Consider the following 19820-nt stretch of genomic DNA (forward strand, 5'->3'; position numbering starts at 1 on the left):
CAGTTAATGGAGCAACAAAAGGTAATGCCTATCTTAGTGATTCTAAGCTCATTTTCCTCCAATAAGTGTTCCTTGCAAAATGATTTTTTGCATCTAATGTAATTTAATTCATGAGGTTATTTTCATCAAATATATTTTGTACTGGGTTGATGGAGTTGGCATGTGTTTGCATTTGATTGCTATCCTTTAATAATGATTTCTTAAGAGGCTTTTTATGACACCCGTATATAGTATCTTTGGCGTTTTGAAAGATAGTTGTATTTGGTTATCTGTATTATAATTATTCTTGAGTGAATTAAATCAGAAGCTAATGTTATCAAAAGGCAATTTCCTTTCCTATGATCGTAACCATAATTATGCCCGTGAGGATTTAAAATAAGCATTTTAGATCCAGTTTGTGGAAAATGGTGTTCTTTTTCCAAGCCTTGATGCAATTGTCAAATTAATAGATGGAATGCGTAACCTCTTATAAATTAATTATTTCTATTGCTTAGGGTAAGACTGTTACAGTTCTTGTTTGATCATGATAAGTTTCCTGGGTGCAGACTGGGAGATCTCCGCAAATAGAAAATAGAATATCCTTTTATATGAAATAGGGTACGAATGTTCATTTTATCTTTGCTTTTTGAGGTAGAGGTTTGTTCGCTAAATCATACTAAATCAAAGATATTTATTTTGGGATGGAGGGAGTACCAGAAGATAAGATCATGCTCTCTTTGTAAAGTAATGAAGATAGTAGCAGGAAATGTTTGTTTTCCTTTTTCTTTTTCAGTTAGAGGTATTCGCTGATACTACAAATAAATCTTTGTTTATTTGTGCAGTATGTTATTTCAGAGGATAGCTGGACAAGGTCTGCCTTATAGGTACTTGTGCAGAGATGTGTTAATTTAAACAATGTACAAGCATATTGTGTGATGCAACAATTTGCAAACCTTCTTATCGAGTCTGTTTTTGAATGATCATGTTCACTAATGTCCCTACTTTTCTAATGTAACTTTGTCACTAGGCCCTTAGCTACACCTTCCTTTTGCAAGGTATGTCATGCGGCCGTGTTTGCGTGATTGTGTTGCTACATGAATAAGTTTTGGAGAATTGAGGCTGCAGTCATGTTACCTGCAATAATAAAGGCCAAATGAAGCTATAAGTGGGTGCGCTTTGTCGAATGGGCTATGCCACAATATTTGATATATTTCTCTGAGGGTTTATGTTGTTTCTTTCAGCAATGTGCTCTCTGGCCTCCTTTCCCTTTGCATGCTTTACATTCGTTTCTTTGAATATCATGTGTCTCTATGCCACTAAGATAACTAGCAATACAACGTTTGAATATAGTACACTTCTTTGTCTGGCTGTGTACATCATTGTCTGTATTGTTTGATGCATCCACTGTCTGCATGATTGGAGCAAATCAATAACAGCCAAGAAAAACACCTCCAACAATAGCACAGCTGAAATGAGTAGCCCGCTAACAAAAATATAAGACTAATAATACAACAAGCAAAATACGGCGCAGCAAAGCGCGCTTTATCCTCTAGTGTACACTAAACCGGCGAGGCAGACAACCAGTCGGCTACCAAAGTAATTAAGCAGGTTTGTCCCTTCCTCTCCTCACGCACTAGGTGCATGCACACAAGGAAGAGGCGAGGCAGACGACTATCGAGCCGCCGAGGTAAACAAGCGGCTACCTATTTATTCTCCTATGCCATGACTTTGTGTCCTGGACGACCATTTGGCTGATCTCATGGCCGCTCGTGGATTCTGCTCAGCGGGTATGTTAGATCACCACCGTGAGGTTCCCTTGGTTCACCATGCACGCGAATACACCCATGTCATCCTTTTTGGAAGACCTAATCAGCGAAATCACTATCTTCCTGGCGAACCACCGGAGGACCACAAACGGTGATGGACGCTGGACGTAGGGTGAGGTCCACCACCATACTGCCGAGATCGAGCTTTGTAACCACTGAGGTACTAACCATGGGATTTCTTTTCCATCTTTGACTCCTACATATTTTATTCATTTTAGGATATTAATTGCATTCTAGGATTCACATTATTAATTTGGTCAATTTAACCTTTTGCCATCTAACGGATCCTGTTTTTCAACGTCTTTGAATTTGCATCAATAGATCATTATGTGGCTGCAGTTTAGGGCAAGAGATTCCAACCGGCAAGCATAAAGCTCAACATTGGAGGAATAGTATTTTTAACCGTGTTGTATTTTTCTCCTCTCCTATTTTATTCGACTACTTGCTTGCTAAATTGGAGGCAATTGCTCCTCTTCATGATTTAGAACAATCCAGTTTATCTCTCAAATATGTGTCTTTTGCTCTTGGTATTTCAACATGTTTTGAGATATCGATCATTGTTCCTAACAAGAGGTAGATGGCGACCCTTTACCAAAGAACCGAAGAAAATAATATGATCTCACCTTTTTATTCCATGTAGATTAAATTTACGTCTCCTTTTGAGGAAAAAAATGTTATGTTTTGGTTAGTGCCATTCCAAGTTAATCGTTGGACGATATATAGTTACAAATTTGAAAATGCCTTTTGTTCTCTTAGAGAGAACAAAAATATCCACATTGATGATAGATTTACCATTTCCAGGGGTGCGTGTTTAGCAACTTATTCTATTTATCCTGTGTAAACAAAAAATAATGCTTGCTATTTACTGAAAAATTGCCTAATAATTCTCTAATCTACTCATTGTATTTGTTTAAGATATTGTTGTATTTGATCTTGAAAACCTGCTCAAATTAATACACGGAGTTCACTTAGGGCTGGACCAAAAGCTCGTAGCTCGCGAGCTTAATGAAGGCTCGATAGTTTGGCTCGTTAAGCTCATAGCTCGGTTCTTAATGAACAGAGCCAATCATTAATTTCAGCTCGTTAAGCTTAACGAGCTTAACAAGCGAGCTAACGAGTTTCACGAGTAGCTCGTTAAGCTCGTTAGTAACAACACACCATATATTTTCATCGTACATGACAATTTTTTGTAGCACTTCAGCCCATCTATTCAATCTAATCGACATGTGAGGCAGCAAACTACTACATTTCTTTTAGTAGTCACCATATTTTATCTTCAAAACCACCTACACATTCATCCTGTATATCGTAACACATTATAATTTGTTAACGAGCGCTCGTGAGCGCTCACGAGCTTAACAAGCTTCAAATGAGCTGCTCGTATATCTTGAAAAATTATTTTTAGCTCTTATTCTCCATCACTCAATGTCTACTCTTACTATTATTTTTGCAATTCTATAAAGATACAACTACATGTACCCGCAGCAACGCGCGGGGTATTATCTAGTTTCTAACATGTGTGTGTGGAGACCTCCTATAAAGGAGAGAATTCCTTATTTGGCCCTTTCTTAAAATTTACTTCCTTTTTTTACCCTAAAAAATATTTTCTTTCCTTTCTAACACACAAATTTTATTTTGTTCCCTTCATGACACTTCTGTCAGTTTTGACCACTAACACCGTGAAGTGCAACATGAAAAGTCGTTTTTACCCCTGCTTTAGCTCACTGGAAAAATCCACACCGCACCTTCTCCCCCGAGTCCATCCAAACGCTAACTCTAAGACGGTAGTTGTACGAAAGTTCAAAAAAAGACGGTAGTTGTATGACCGTACGAGGCAAATAGCGGCGACCTCGGTCGTCGGTGGTGAGGGGGGTCGCCGGATCCACGCGTGTGGATCGCTTTTACTCTCTCGTAGTTTAGGTTTTTAGGTTGTTCATCGTCTTTGCTTCGGCGACGATGATGACAATGCTGAATAAAGATTCTTCAGATCCTTCACTGACGAGGCCATCGGTCCTATGGTTGGGGATGGATTTGAAAACCAGACTGTTCAAGCAAGGATGGCGTGGTGGCGGCGGCATCCTCGTGGTGGACCTGTGTCCTCGGGCTCCGCCGTTGCGACGGCGTTTGCTCCAGCGTCGGCGCGGAGCTTGGGAGGTAGTCCAGGCGCGGATGCAGATTGTGGTCTGCATCGACGACATCTGGAAGATGGAGCATATGCTGGGCTCGTGGTTCGTGGATGGCAGATATGGTTTTCTCCTTCGGCGTTTTAGTCGTGGTGGGGTGCCAGATCTGGAGTTCGATGGCGTGTCCGGGGTGTTGCCCCAGCCTGATTCGTTCAACGGTAAGGGCTTCACTTTTGGTGAGCCACCTTGGAGGTCCGCAAAGCTGCATATCAGCGATGGAGCCACGTCGAGCTCAGGTGAGGAGGTGATTCGTCATTCTTTTCTTCGGTAGCTCCTGTGGTGGTGCCGGAGGCAGGTGACGGACGTTGGTGTCAAGCTCAGAGATGTTTTACTATCTTTTCAGTTTTTTCATGTTGGTCTTTACGTGACTTGTACTTTATTCTTTATGATATGAATGAGACACGTATTACCATACAAAAAAATAGCGGCGGCGGCCATCTATGGATGACTCCCTTTCAATCCGATTAACTTGTATAGTCCATATTCCATAATTCCGTATGTACAAAGCTATAGCTAGCTAGCACATGCAGCTTGATTAATGTACGTACAAAGCTCTAGCTAGTACAAGCCGCTTGATCGATTGTTGTACCAGAAGCTTCCAGGTTGTAAGAGCAACTCTAGTAGACCTAGTAAAATCTTGACACGTAAAACACGTTTGTAGTTTCACGAAGATTTTGTTTGCGGGTCGAAAACTAGCGCGACCGAACAAAAACCGTATCTGAAACTGCATAATTTGAAAAAACAGTTTCGCGGAAGAAATTGCACCTCGTGGACGCGAGTAGTTCATCACGTACTACATAGATTTTACATGATCAAATACTACAAACACTAGTTCATATTACATACTACATTAATACTAGTACTAGAGGGGTGGGGATCTCACGGCGGCGAGGTCGCTGCCATGGACGACGCCGTGGAGGAGCTCAATCCTCCTCGCCGGAGCTGCAGAGGTCGATGTACTTCGCCTTCTGCTCCTCGCGGATGTGGCGCCACTCCTCGTCCTTCTCCTTGGCGGCCAGGTTGGCGGCGACCGCCTGCCGCCACTGGAGGTCTTCGAGCTCCTCGGCGTGGCGCCGGCGCTCCACCTCCTCGCGCACGCTCCGCCTCCTCGTGCACGCTCCGCTCGGCAATGGCGGCCGCAACCGCGTCGACGTTAGAGACGAAGTCTTCCGGCCCAACGACTCCGCGACAACCGAGCGGAGCGGGCTCCTCGGGCTCCTCCTTGACGGGGACGAACTCGAAGTCGTCCGGCTCCTCCGACCACTCCCTCTTCATGGGGAGAAGCCCCGCGCCGAAAGAGGAGGAGCTCCCGGCGTAGGAAGATCTTGCCGCGGAGGAGAAGGACGCGGCAGAGGAAGCTCGCCGGCGGTCGTACTCCTCCGTCTCGCGGACGCGGAAGCTCATCGGCGGCAACAGGCCGCGGTTGGTCCACTTCCGGGCCCCGCGCTTCCTCGCGCCGTCCGACCGGACACGCCGCTCGCGCTTGGGGTCGCTTCCGCCGCCGGATCTGCTCCTGGAGCCGCGTCCGGAGTTCCACATGCGGCCTCACATGGCGGCTGGAGGCAGGAGGTGGTCGCCGACGGCGAGAAATGTGGAGAAAGGGGTGGGGAATTGCGTGGCTCGGCGGCGGCGGGGATAGGGTTTCGACCCGCAAACGCGCTGCGGAACCGTAGATATAGTGGTCGGGGTGTGCGGTCTGCGGGCCGCGGCAAAAAAATTTACGGGCCGCGCGAGTATGCGGGCTCTGTTCTGGCCGAAAAATTGGGCCGAGCCCGCATACTCGCGGGAATTTTGCGGTTCCGCGTGTTTTACGGGGTCTGCTAGAGTTGCTCTAAGCTTGTTGCTGCCTCGGACTGCTTAGCTTGCTACTGTAGTTCATTTGATGGATTCGCCCTGTACTTGTTGCATCTGCTGGCATTAGAAAGATTTGCATGGTGGTTTAGCACGACGCGAACTCGTAGGATGGCACCAGTCTTCAAGGTCGTGCCGCCTGGGTAGGAAAACTACCAGCCATCACATTCTTTTTTTTAAGGAATGCCATTCGGCTCACTTTATTTTATCACAGGACTGTCATCATTTACAAAGTCTGGAAGTAAAATAATAGGGGGTTCACCGTCCCAGTACATTACTACTTTTGATTCAAGTGGTAAAACGAATGCGCATGAGATGTCTGGTGTGCTCTGTTGCTCCCTCCGTTTCAAATTACTCATCGCAGAAATGGATGTATCTAGAACTAAAAATACATCTATATACATCTAGATACATCCATACCTGCAATAAGTAATTCGGAACAGAGGAAGTACGTGGTACTGAAATCGTAGATTTGGTTTCATTGGTCATGTAGTCAAATGACAAAACATATCACATCACAGCTGCTTTTGACTTGTAAATAATTTTGGTCATATAATACACCAGGGGTAAAATGGTCTTTTCATATTAGACTTAACACTGTTATGTGTCCAAATTGACGGAAGTGTCATATAAGGAACAAAATAAAAATTATGTGTCGAAAAGAGAAGAAACTATTTTTAGGGCCAAAGAGGGAAGTAAATTTTAAAAAAGGACCAAATAAGAAATTCTCTCCCTATAAAGACCGTAGTCCACTTCTGCCCCCACATAAGCGTAACAGCGCTCACGCGCTACTCTGCTCAATCATTAACCGGTTGACCACTAACAAAGTTGACCAAATGATTTTAATAAACATAAATCTGGAATAAAGTTGATTTTTTCTGAAAAAATCACTAATATTACAACAGTTCAAAATTTTGAAAAATTTAACAAATTTAAAAATGTTCATCGAATTGAAAAAAGTTTGAGAATTTAAGGAAAGTTCACAAAAAAATGGAAAGCAAAGTTCACAAATTTGAGACAGTTCACAAACTTAAGAAAATGTTGCCGAATTTGAAAAAGTTTCGCATTTGATAATATGAACAATAAAAATGAAATAAAAACGAAAAATCTAAATAAAACAGAAAAACCCGATCCAGAAAAACTAGAAACGAACAATGAAAAAACAACAACTAGAAGCCTCCATAAACTAGGACGAGCTTGCTACGTGCTTAGAAGGGCCAGCCCATTCTGATAGAAGGGTGTGTGTGTGTCTGTATATCTGATGGGAGGGGCCAACCAACACTAATTTTGGGCTTGTTTTACTTTGTATATTGGCCATTTAGTAATAGAAAGATTTGTCTCAAAAAATAGTAATAGAAAGATTCTCACAAAAAAGAAGGTTGGTTAAGTTAAAAGCTCCATCAGTGTGATTAAATTTTTAGTACCGCGGCGTCTATTTCTTGCATTAAGTGAGACAAGAGGGGAGCACCTATACGATGCTCTCTGCGTCAAACAGCCACTGTTTCGCATAGACATCCTACTGGCGGGCTTGGTGGGCCGATTTTTCTCCGTTCCTGTTTCTATTTTCAGTTTTCTTCGTTCTTTTTTCTGGTTCGACTAGTAGCTGTTTTTGTTTCCGTCTCCTGTTCGACTGCTAGCTACTCCTATTTCTTGTTCGATGTACAAAACCTAGCAGCCTATTTCTTCTAGTGCTTACGCCTCAAACAAAAAAAAAATCTTCCAATGCTTTGACTCTCAGTAGCAAAAGAGTTCTTTTTTTTCTTCTAAAAGATACAACTAGAAGACAGGTGTAGCGACCCGACCTCAGACGGTCAAGTTTTTGTGCTTCAGTGTCATCCCTGAATCGGTAATGCTGACACACACAGTACTAGAAGGATTTATAACAGAGTAGCAAACACACACTTATTACATCGAATGTCTCAAAAGAGAACTCATTACAATAAATATGGCTTAAGGTCATCTAAATAAGATAACAACGGAAGGCTTGGAAGATAAAGTGGGTCCATCTACTCCAACGGCATAGTTGAGTGCACGACAACGGCCTAGCGAACCTTACTCTTCGTCTGAAAAGTCTGCAACATGATACGTTGCTGCCCGAAAACGGGTCAGCACATGGAATATGCTGGCAATATAACACAGTAGAGCAATGAACAGATAAATGCTATCACTACATGCATATATGGCTGGTGGAGTCTGTAATGGTTAATATGTTTTGCGAAAAGCCAATTTTTCCCTACATCAAAGGAATAATTTTTTTTAACTATCATGGTGGTTGAACAACACTGAAAATGGTACCCCCATCTCAATCCCAATTAAGGAAAATAATCATCAACCCAACAGTTTAATTTTAGAGTGATGAGATACAATAGGATATTCCAAGTACTAGATACTCAAGATGTCCATAACCGGGGACACGGCTAATCATGATTAGTTTGTACACTCTGCAGAGGTTTGCGCACTTTTCCCCACAAGACTCGATCTCCTCCGTTGGATTTCTCGCACTACATGGTGTTTGAGAAACGGATGATCGAGACACAGTCTTTCAGATATATTAACTCTTTACTCCGGGTGGACCGGTACACGTACTTTCCCCTACATCTGCTAGTCCACCTCTTCAAGAGGTCATGTAACATACTCAACTATGCCAGAGCCCATAATGGCTTGTGGCTGCACACGGAAGTTTCTAGCATGAAATATCTCACGATCCCTTTGAGCCTAGGTGGCGGACCGTAGGAGGATAACACGGTATATCCCTGGGATCTCCTAGGACAACACTGGATTCCCCAGGTGCCCAAAACAAGCAATCCACCCAGATGTGTATTAAAGTTGCCACCTTAAGTTGAACCATTAAATAACAATCTCACATCTGTCATGGATTCACTCACCCAAACCACGTCTACGAGCATAGCATAGCAATAATAGCATAACATAGAAGTAACTCCCAAGGTTTGATAATAAACAGGGCAATAAGTTCTACCTCATCATATACTTCCCAATACCCACATGTTATCAATCCTACTCATGCAATGTTTGAGGAGTGAAACTAATGCATAAAAAATTGGATAACAAAGGGATATGATCAAAGTGTTACTTGCCTTGCTGACGATCTGCAAAACCTAGAGACTCATAGTAGCACGCTTCGCACTCCGGGAATTCTATCGCAAACAAACAATAGCATACATAAGCAATCAAGCAGAGACGCACGGGTAAATATCAAATAAGAAGATCTAACCAGAAAGTTCAACTGAAGAACTCCGGTTTGCAAAAAGAATCAAATCAAACGGAGCAACGAAACTCAAACTGCAAAAGAAATAAGATCCGATTACTAATCTGGAATAAAAAAAATTTACTGTAGCAAAATCTTGTTCAAGTTGGTTAAACAGAAAGAGGGGTTTGAGACGAAGATCTAGGCGCTTGAATCGCCTGATTCCGATAAACGAGCGAAAAGATAAACTAAAACAAAAATCGGGTCAGAAATCACGATAAAAAATAATCGCGAAAAACCCTGGAAAAAGAAAAACTGACGAACAGGCTAACGAACGAATGTTCGCTGTGTGTAACTAACGGGTGAACGACGTTCGTTAAATCGAACGTACGAACGAACGTCCGCAATTTAACCGAACCGAGAAAAACCGAACCGATCTATTTTTAAAGAAAACAGATCTAGGGTTTCAAAAAAACCGAACTAACCAAAAAAAACGACGGTCAACTCGTGAAAACCGGCGGCGGCGGCTCCGGGCGGCGGCGCGACGGCAGCGGGCGGCGACGGCGAGGGGCGGCGTGGCGGGGCGGGCGACGACGGCGCCCGGCAGCGGCGGCGGAGAGTGGCGGCGGCGGCGGCTCACAGATCGAGGTGGCGGCGCGGGCTGGCGGCTAGGGTTCAGGAGCGCGGCGCGGCGGCTGGTGGGCTGCGGGGTCTCGGGACCCCGGCTTATAAAGAGGCCGGTCGGGTTGGTGTCTAGGTCGGACACGGCCCGGTAAGGCGGTTGCACCTTTTCTTTTAATATTCTGACGTGCAGAAAAACAAAGAAAAGAAAACTAAACGGACTTCAAAAATCCTGAAATAAATTTTCCCCGTCCTATAAAAATCTACCGGACAAGGTGGACATTTATTTATGACTCTAATGCAATTTTGAAAAACGCATATTTTTCCTAATTCAAAAAAAAAATAGCAATAAAATCCAAATAAAAAATGTTTATTTGTTTTTAATATTTTTCCTCCAATATTTCATTATTTTAGGGAAGTCATATTATCCCCTCTCATATGTTTTGATATGAAATATTTTCGGAGAGAAAAATAATTAAAACAAATGACCCTTGTTTCAATATTTGATAAAATTCAAATATGAAAACGCTGAAATCTCCAACTCTCTCCGTGGGTCCTTGAGTTGCTTAGAATTTCTAGGGTCGCAAAGCAAATATGCAAATGAAATATGATATGCATGAATGAATGATCTATGTACAACATTCCAAATTGAAAATTTGGGATGTTACAACAGGAACCGAAATAGAAAATAGGAACAGAAACATAAATCTTGTAGTTGCTACTTTTTCATTGCTACTAGAAACACGGGCCTAGTTCTTGGATTAAAAAAGTTCAAGGCAGTTCAAAATTGTTCATCAATTCAAAGTTGTTATTTGAATTGAAGAGAGATGTTCTTGGATTTTAAAAGTTCATTTCATTAAAAGATTTTTCTTGAATTCAAAAGATGTTCAAGGCAGTCAGAAACTATTCTTGGATTGAAAAGTTGTTCATGGATTAAAAAAATGTTCGAGTCATTGAGGACATTGTTCTTGGATTGAGAAAAATGTTCAAGGTACTCAAAAGTTGTTCACGAAATAAAAATTTCCTCCTTGACATTGGAAAATCTTCTTGTAGTCAAATAAGTTCAACACATTCAAAAATTGTTCTTGGATTCAAGAAATGTTCAAGACATTGAAAATATGTTCTTGGAATTGAAAATATATTGAAAAAAAGTTCCATATATTCAAAAAACATTTTTAGAATAAAAAATGTTCCAGGCTTTCAAAAACTTGTTCATCAAATCAAAAATTGTTCTTTGAAATTTAAATTTGTTCTTTTTTGAACATATTTAAAATTTGTTATTGGACTAAAAAAATGGCCATGACATTAAAAAACTGTTATTGGATTAAAAATGTTCAAGGAATTGAAAAATTGATCAAGCCATTAAAAATATTTTCCTAGAACTACAAAACCGTTCATGGATTCAAAAAATGTACCAAGTATTTGAAAAATTGTTCTTAGGTTGGAAAAATGTTGAAGGCATTCAAAATTATTCTTGAAATTTAAAAGTTGTTCTTGGAATAAATAGTTGTTGTTCATTACTATCAAAAAATGTTCGTAGATTCAAAAAATATTTAACACAGTCAAAAAATGTTCTTGGAATAAAAAATTTCATGGATTCAAAAAAAATTCTCATGGCATTGAATTTTTTCTCGGATTTCAAATTTTTTTCTTGTATTAAAAAAAGTTTGAAGCACAAAAAAAAATCTTGGATTCAAAAAGTGTCTTGGGAATCAAGAGCTGCTCATGAATTCAGGAAATGTTCAAATCACAGAAAAATTGTTGTCGGAACAAAAAAATGTACATTGGTTTAAAATATTGTTGTCTGATTCAAATAGTGTCAAGGCTTTCAAAAGTTGTTCATGAATTGAAACAATGTCCTTGGAATTAAAAAAAATCATTGCATTCAAATAATGTGCAAGCCCGACAAAAAATGTCTATGAAAGTAAAAAATGTTTGTTGACTGAATTAATGTTCAAATGTCCATGGAATTCAAAATTCTCCTGTATTCCCAATAATGTTCATCAATTCAAAAATTGTTCCTATATTCAGAACATGTTTAAGGCATTCAAATAGTCCTCATGGAATTAAAAATAATGTTCTTGGAATTCAAAATATGTTCACATATTTTATCTCGTATATGTTGTGTTAGTGTTTAGGTTCTCCAATATTGCTATTCTAGAAAGAATTGAACATGGCTATGGTTGTACGGCATGATAATACATATGGCTAGGCATGTATAAATGCACTAGGAAGAAATGAATAGGGGATTGTTCGCTAATCTAGTTATGTCACACATAATTCAGATAGTGCTAAATATATTAAAGGAAGCAGCGAAGGAACATAAGCAACAATCTATCCCCGCTCAACCAATAATGTAACCCAAAGGCAGAAGAAAACGAGAACTCCACGAATGTTTGTTCAGAAAAATTGCAAATTTCCCCAAAACTAAATTTGTTCATTATCCCATACGTGTTTCTCTTTTGTGATGCGATATTGAACTGTGGCGAGTCAAGCAAAAGCAAAGAAAACAATATCTCACAATTGTACAATAGTTTTTAGATGCGAAAATATATGTCACTCATAGGAAGTACACAGTAAATGTGCATTCGAGGGATGCCACGACAGGAAAAATAGTAACAGAAACTCTAGCATCTATTGGCAACTCTCCTTTTCTTTCTGAAGACATAACACTGTTTCTTACTCTTCTTGGTGGAAACATCCAAGGCCTCCAAAGTCAACCTTGTGCGGATCAAACTTCGTCATTTGTAAGCGACAAGCAGGCAGAGGTGAGGAAATACTTGAATAAGTACAAAGATAAGATGTGTCAAAAACCTAACATAATGCATACCGAGAATTTGCAAAGAAGTAGCAGTTATGGTAAAAATGAAATCAGATAACTTACAGGATGAAATCCCTTCATGGATGAAATAAAGCTGTTTGAATAGAATGAAAAAACAACATTAAGTATGTATACAAGGCTTTAGTAAAAAAATGCAGAATATTCAAAGAACTCTCTCAAGCAAGATCTACATTTGAATTCAGAGAAAGTTGTATACAACAGGGACATACTCTAGAGGATGGGATCAAGTAAAGTTAAACGTGTACGCACAAGAAATAATGTATACACTAGATACATAAAGAACATAAGTGGCAGATTTTTTCAAAGAACAAACTATAGAGAAACAAATCAACTCTAGGTAAGTTGTATCCAGAAGACATAAAACAATTAGCAATAAGCGCGCACCAACCCAGATAAGATCATTTAAAATTGGTTTCAACTTTTCTCGAATAGGTTGGTGTGAAAATTTGCATTTTCTTGGTTCAAGTGGGAAGAAATACAGGTGCACAAATTCATTGGGGCTATCTAGAGATCTCACCAAAATTTACAGGCCACTATGATAATATGTCATTTATTTGTAAATTTGCAAAGACGAACTAGCATTCTTTATATGCCAATCATTCAAAAAAAATCGATGGTATGGTTTATGCCAATTTGTACTAGACTGTTAAGATCTACTGATTTAAGGGGAGCAAAACATTTATAAGGGTGATTCAACTCAGAAGTTTCATTGGGTAGAAATACGGGTGCGACATCCATAGTATGTACTGTTGAAAACGAGACAAGTAGCTTCAGCCACGTACTAGCTACCACTATGCCACAATTCAACAAGAACACAAATGCTTAATTTGCCACTAACACTATTATAGATCATATTGTTTTTCCCCATAAGAAAAATAGAATTGATAAAATACCGAACAATACACCATATGATTGAGTTCCATCCCTAAAATATGAGCTAAAGATAAAGCGAGAGTGTTGCAACATTTTACCTTCACCCTGTAGGATTCAAAATCAATCCTCTTGTCTGCTAGATCTTAACCAGACATGTACACATGAGGAAAAACATCACAAGATGGATGTATTGGCACATGGAGGAACCTAAAAAATGAGGGGAAACATTAAACTAGAGGGGCGCCAACAGATTTGACCAACATATAGAAACTATCACAAATCAGTAGCATTGTACGTCGTGATTAACATGCCAAACGTGAACTGCCAACAGAAAAACGGACAAATCAAACCATGTGTTACTTCCCGTGAGAGAGGGAAAAGGAAACGACGGAGGAGGAGAAAAGAATCACCTCGCCGCCTAAAAGCCTAGTGAAGAGGAGAAAGATCGGCAGGAGAGAAGACGCGGGAGAAGGAGCATGAATAGTGGCGAAGAATCTGGAGGAGAAGAAACAGAACCAGTCGCTGGACAAAAGAAAACTGGAGAAAGGGCCGGCCCAACTACGAACGAGGGGTGTGCGATAGGTCGACACTTTGACGCAGTGTGCGTCAAATAGGAAATTCCAGACAAGAGGTTGTTCCCGCTGAGGGTTTTTCCTCTCCCGGCTTCGTATTGGGCCGACCCATTCGGGCACGCATATAGTAAGAAAAAGAGCTGATGAAAAGGGCTACCACTCCGCCCAAGTCATGTTGGTGATAAGTTGGGTGCGTGTCGTACTTGAGGCGATTCAAGCCAGTTTTCTTTGAGTTTTATTTCTTTATTTCGTTTTTGTTTTCATTTTTATTCTCCATTTTTTCATTCTTTTCGCACTTTGTTTCTTCATCTTTTTTCATTTATTTTTTCCTTTTGTTTATTTTCTTTTTTTGGTTTCTTTGTTCTTTTGGTTATTATTCTACTTTTCTTCATTTTTATATTATACATCTAACATTTTTCCAAAACTGGTACAACATTTTTTAAATACTTGTTCAATATTTTTATATACATATTCAACATTTTTTAAATACTTATTCAATATTTTTATACACATGATCAACATTTTTTTGATACTTGTTCAATTTTTCTAAAATATTAGTTCAACATTTTTATATACATGATCAACATTTTTCCAAATACTTGTTCAACATTTTTTTTCAAATACTTGTCCAACATTTTTTTAAATACTTGTTCGACATTTTTCAAATGCATGATTAACATTTTCAACATTTTTAGACTATTTCAACGTGTAAATAAAATAAAAAAATGAAATCCGAAAAGAAATAAAAATGTGAAGAAAAAAATTGAGGCAGTCTAGTACCCGCGAAGCTGGGCCGGCCCATATGCTCGCGCGCTTCAGCGAGTCGGAAGCCTCGAGTCGCTGAGCACGAGACATAGCGACGCCCTTTCAGTACCCCTAAAAGAAGATTAAGTTTTCAATGCTTTGTCATAATTTATATTCTCACATACTCCACCTAGCCTTTCCTTTTTACTAAATCAGTTCGTACATATTTTTATGTGCCATTTCTATACTACTATAGGTTGTAGCTGCTCATCATTAATTTGTTAAATGTTCCTCGAATTGAAACAATGTTCACAAATTTGATAAATATTCATCGAACTGAAACGAAGTTTCGTGAATTTGAAAAAAGTCATGAAAAATTGAGAAAAAAGTTCAAGAATTTGAGAAAGTTCACAAACTTAAGGAAAAGGTCACTGATTTTTAAAAAGTTTCCGAATTTGTGCTCCGTCAATAGAAAAGAAATGAAAGACGAAAGATAACAATAAATTAAAAAACAAAAACAAAAAAATCAAATAAAACATAGAAAAACGGTCCAAAAACACTAGAAACGAAAAGGGGGAAAACTGATCGTATTGGGTAGTTTCTAAAAGCTTCCAAAAACTAGGACGAGCTTGCTCGCTACGTGCTTAGATTGGCCGGCCCATTCTGATCGAATGGTGTGCGCTAGTTGCAGAAAGCAATAGTAAGCGGCACCTTAAACATCGAATAGGATCTGGCCTTCCAAAGTCAAGGACAGAAAAGCTATTACCACACGCTGAGGGCCCAGTAAGCCCAATAAATATCAGATCATGTATTTTATTGTGGGAGCAGCGACCCAACACCTGTAGCGCATTATGTACGGGCTAGAAAACATGGTTGTGTTCTTCTAAAAAAACACGATCGTGCGTTGCAACGGAAGAAACAAACTACCATATGCACCCGTAGTGTGTTGTCACTTTTCCTCTTTGTATCATCATCGATGGTGGTCAATTGTCCATCTATTTACGACAAACGTGATAAGTCTCACAAGGAATGTCACTACATCCCCTAAAGATTTTAGGTCCAAAATCAAAATGTACATTGCTAAAAAAAAGAGAAATCCAGATCTGAATAGTGTCAATGTTGCTTTTGTCTCTTGTTTACACTATTCATACTAGATTTCACTTTTTGTTTCTCAATGTGTGTTTTGAGTTTGGACCTTAAATTTCTAGGGCTTGTAGTCATATTCATTGTGAACATTCACAATTTTCTAGGATTTTTTTGAAACATTAAATAAATGTTTTTTTGACATTGGAGCACTGGATACTTTCCCTTGTGACTACGTAGTAAAATTGCCAAAGTCAAGTCAATAAAATTCTAAACACCTAGTTATAGTGAACAAGTAAAAAGACAAAAAGATTCAAACACGAAGATCCAAATGAGAGAAATCCAAGAATGCTTCTCGCCGAAAAAACATACAACCACATCATGCAACCATTCGATTGTTGAGGGCATGGATTTTTTGCAAGAATTTGTCCTTCCCCTTTAAAATATTTCACTAACCATTCGAACGCCTAATGTGTAATACTTTCACTGGTGACTGCAATAGATGAGAAACTTTGGATGGATAGGAACTATAGAAACCCAAACAACATGTGAATACAGTATCCTTGGTGGGCCTACGAAAAACTATCACACATGTTACTTATCTCGTGTACCTTTTGTGTTTGCCTCCGATTCGCTAGAGATTAGTGATCTATCTCACACAATGGTTGGAAAAACCACCCCATAAGTTTTTTATACAAGCTAGAGATTGCATGGTATGTACTACAGTTGGGAATTTAAATTTGTAGTGAGGACATGATGAACACTCCTTTCTTGATTATTTTTTAGCGTTTGAAGTACATAAGTGAAATATCACATAGTTAATCAACACAACTTGGCCCCCCATAAAAGAACTGTGCCCACTTTATTTTTGAAGGAGTATAGCAACCTTTGCCATCAGTAGAAGATGGAAGATCTGCAATGATGGTATGATCAATACCCTGTGCATCGATAAGCTTGAGTATACCGAAGGATGCAGCCCTGCCGGTTTCGAAAACATAGCCACTTCCCATTGGAGGACTTGGTCGTGATTTCCTATGCTTGACATAGCCACCGAAGCTTATCTCCACGGGTTTATCTATGAGTCTTGTAATCAAGGATTTAGGGAAGTAACCCACGAGTTTTGGATGCCCACTGTTAGCTCCCACATGGATCTTCCAATCACCTGAAGATGGTTCCTAGATGTATTGATTGACATGTTAGTACACACTATCTTTGTTCTTATGTATAGGCGATACTTCTACCATCCCACATACATGATATACTAACATCCCAGAAAACTTAATCAAACTTCTCAATCTTTGACTGGTAATTATAAAATGAATATTTTTTTAGCAAGGTTGAAGTTATAACATTATATTTTTCATAAAATATAGTTTCACACAATATAGTCTCCTAATTATGCACACATCGAGAGAGAGAGGGAGACATATAACAATGGCAATCATTAGGAACTACACAAAAACAAAGCCATCATTTTTTTGGTAGGATAAGGACTAGTGTGTAAGAGTTAGCTTAAATATACATATATGATTTTCCAAACAAAGAATAGCATTCTGCTTGCACCGTATATTATATACGATGATTACTTGTTCTAGTCTAAGCATATTTGAATGGTAGGCCCCTTTCCAATGCTAATGCCACCATGCCATCACAAGCATGCACATCTAGATACCTCTTTCCTCCCAAGAGACCAAATAAAAAATCTAGAATGCTTGATGAGAAAGTATGTACCTTGAATATTCTTAGTGTGATATATGATTTGTTGCCATTGATACGTGAAAGTGGACTGATGACCTGGCCTGGAGCTATCCTCGATGATGTCTTGTGATAGCCAGGGCATTTCATGTTCCAACAACCCTTGCTAGAAGATCCACCACTCTGACATTGCAATATAATTAAAAATGTGCTACAAAGTTCACAGTACCACACAGGTATTTATGTTTTACATAATGTATAATTAAGTATTCTTAAGAAGCCCATGTCCATGCCCAAGGCTACGAGCCTAGAGACAGAGACCTACTTCACAAAGTTCTCGTTCATGGTATATGGTAATGATGACATCTAAATATATGAGCACCTCTGTTTGTAAATACATGTCAAATCAGTATTTATATTTGTATAGTTAAATAGTTCTACTAAATAGATTTATCATGAAAATATTATTGGAGGATATAATTTTATAGTTACACAAAATAAAAGTTAATGGTAAAAGTTGCATGTTGAGAATGTGGCAATTCCTAACCAACACCATTTACGAACAAGTGGATTGCATTATATGGCAAATTATTGGATGCATATTATTTCAGACATAACTTATACCACACCTCAAATAAAGTATTACCATGAATGCTTGTTTATCAGGTATGTGCATGCTTGCAAATACAATATTGTTAGTTTCTAGAAATAGAAATTGAAAACTTTGTAGTTTTTTCAACCACACATAATTCCTTCCATGTAACCACTTCTAATTTTTTAACAAATATCATGAATAGTGTATCTTATAGAGTTTAAAAAGAGAAAACTTACAATCCAAGACGTGTAGAAATGAGTGTGTGAATCCTTGTACAACCATGGGAAAATCTAGACAACATGTTGTAGTGTTAGCATAGATAAAGAAAACAATCTATCCATCCTTACTCATATATATGTTTCAACCATATATTACTATACAAATTAATACAAGATTCCAGATAATTGAAAATCAAATAAATTAGGTAGAAAAGGGAGCCTTGCAAATAAAACTACAATCGACGATAAAAGTGTTCAAGATAAATCTATAGTCGATCAAGAGGATGCGTGATAACCGTTAAGAAGCTTGGTTGCTAGCTATTAGGTTACGCTTATGCAACATTTTGTGTGTGCACAATGCTTAACATACTCTAGCTCCAAGCACAACATTTCAAACTATGATGTTGTACAAGATAAATGTATCATGTCAAGCGGTTCTTTGGAATCTAGAAAATGTACCTAACACTAACATTCCAGGAGTCAATTGTTGCAATTGGAAAGAAAAATTGCTCCCCCAAAACAACTGAAATGTGTTTAATACACAAATATCAATTGTTTATAAGAGGAAATTAACCAACGGAATACAAATATAATATTTTTTGGATGATGAATAATTAGATAAAGTTATACATGTGTATCCATGATACGATGTTTGAAAAGTGTATCCCATAATTCACCCCATATTTTTTTCCTATAATCTTTAGGCACATTGTTTTCTTAACTTGCTACTTAACATGGAACCGATAGAAATTAGAGAAATTTATACATGTGTATCCATGAATTAATACTTGTCTATCCATGTGTATCCTACATGACAAATAATTAGAGAAAGCTATACATGTGTATCGATGATGAATAATTAGAGAGAGGGAGAGAGAGAGACAGTGAGAGAGAGAGGGAGAGGTAGAGGGAGAGAGATCACGGCGATGTCAAAGAAGAGCTAATTAACACAATTTAAGGTTTATTATACTATTGTCTATGTGGTGGGAAGTTTGGAACCACATAACTACATTGTACGAACTTCATTTACCATGAAAGACCTCCTTTGTTTAGAAGTTCCCAAAATTGATAAAATAAAAATATACCCACTTTCCTAAACTAAGGATGGGAAGGAAGGAACCAAGAATATCTTCTAAATTAATCATTATCAGCACAACCCTTCATAGGGTGAGTGTCCTGATAAATAGATAATCAAAACAGTAACGAATTGGAGTAAAATAAATAATGTATTGGTATAAATGAAATTTCTAGCTACATATGCTTGATGAATTTTCTATGTACATGGGGTGTATGTATATTATGTTTCCCATCCACAATAATTGTGTACACATAACTTAAGTGGCTATCAACTACTAATATAGTAAATATTGATAAGATCTTGGAGCAAATTGTCCACCCATGTGGAATTTGAAAGAGAATCAAAACAATTCTTATGGAAGTTATACACAACATGTGCATGAGATCCAATATTATATTTATGACTAGTAATATTTTTATATAGTGGAACTAATATACATACTGTTCTCCAAATCA

General features: G+C 38.6%; 1 long non-coding RNA gene across 1 annotated transcript; it reads right to left on the reverse strand.

The window, feature by feature from the left end:
* Positions 1-16409: 16409 nt before the first annotated feature.
* On the reverse strand, positions 16410-19520 carry LOC109744418 (uncharacterized). Its single transcript, XR_012200194.1, has 3 exons — positions 18306-19520; positions 17511-17657; positions 16410-16954 (listed from the first exon to the last, which is right to left on the reverse strand). It is a non-coding gene; the product is annotated as an uncharacterized lncRNA (long non-coding RNA).
* Between the last annotated feature and the right edge of the window lie 300 nt (positions 19521-19820).

The sequence above is a fragment of the Aegilops tauschii genome, chromosome 1 (assembly GCF_002575655.3).
Source record: "Aegilops tauschii subsp. strangulata cultivar AL8/78 chromosome 1, Aet v6.0, whole genome shotgun sequence".
NCBI classification, from domain to species: domain Eukaryota; kingdom Viridiplantae; phylum Streptophyta; class Magnoliopsida; order Poales; family Poaceae; genus Aegilops; species Aegilops tauschii.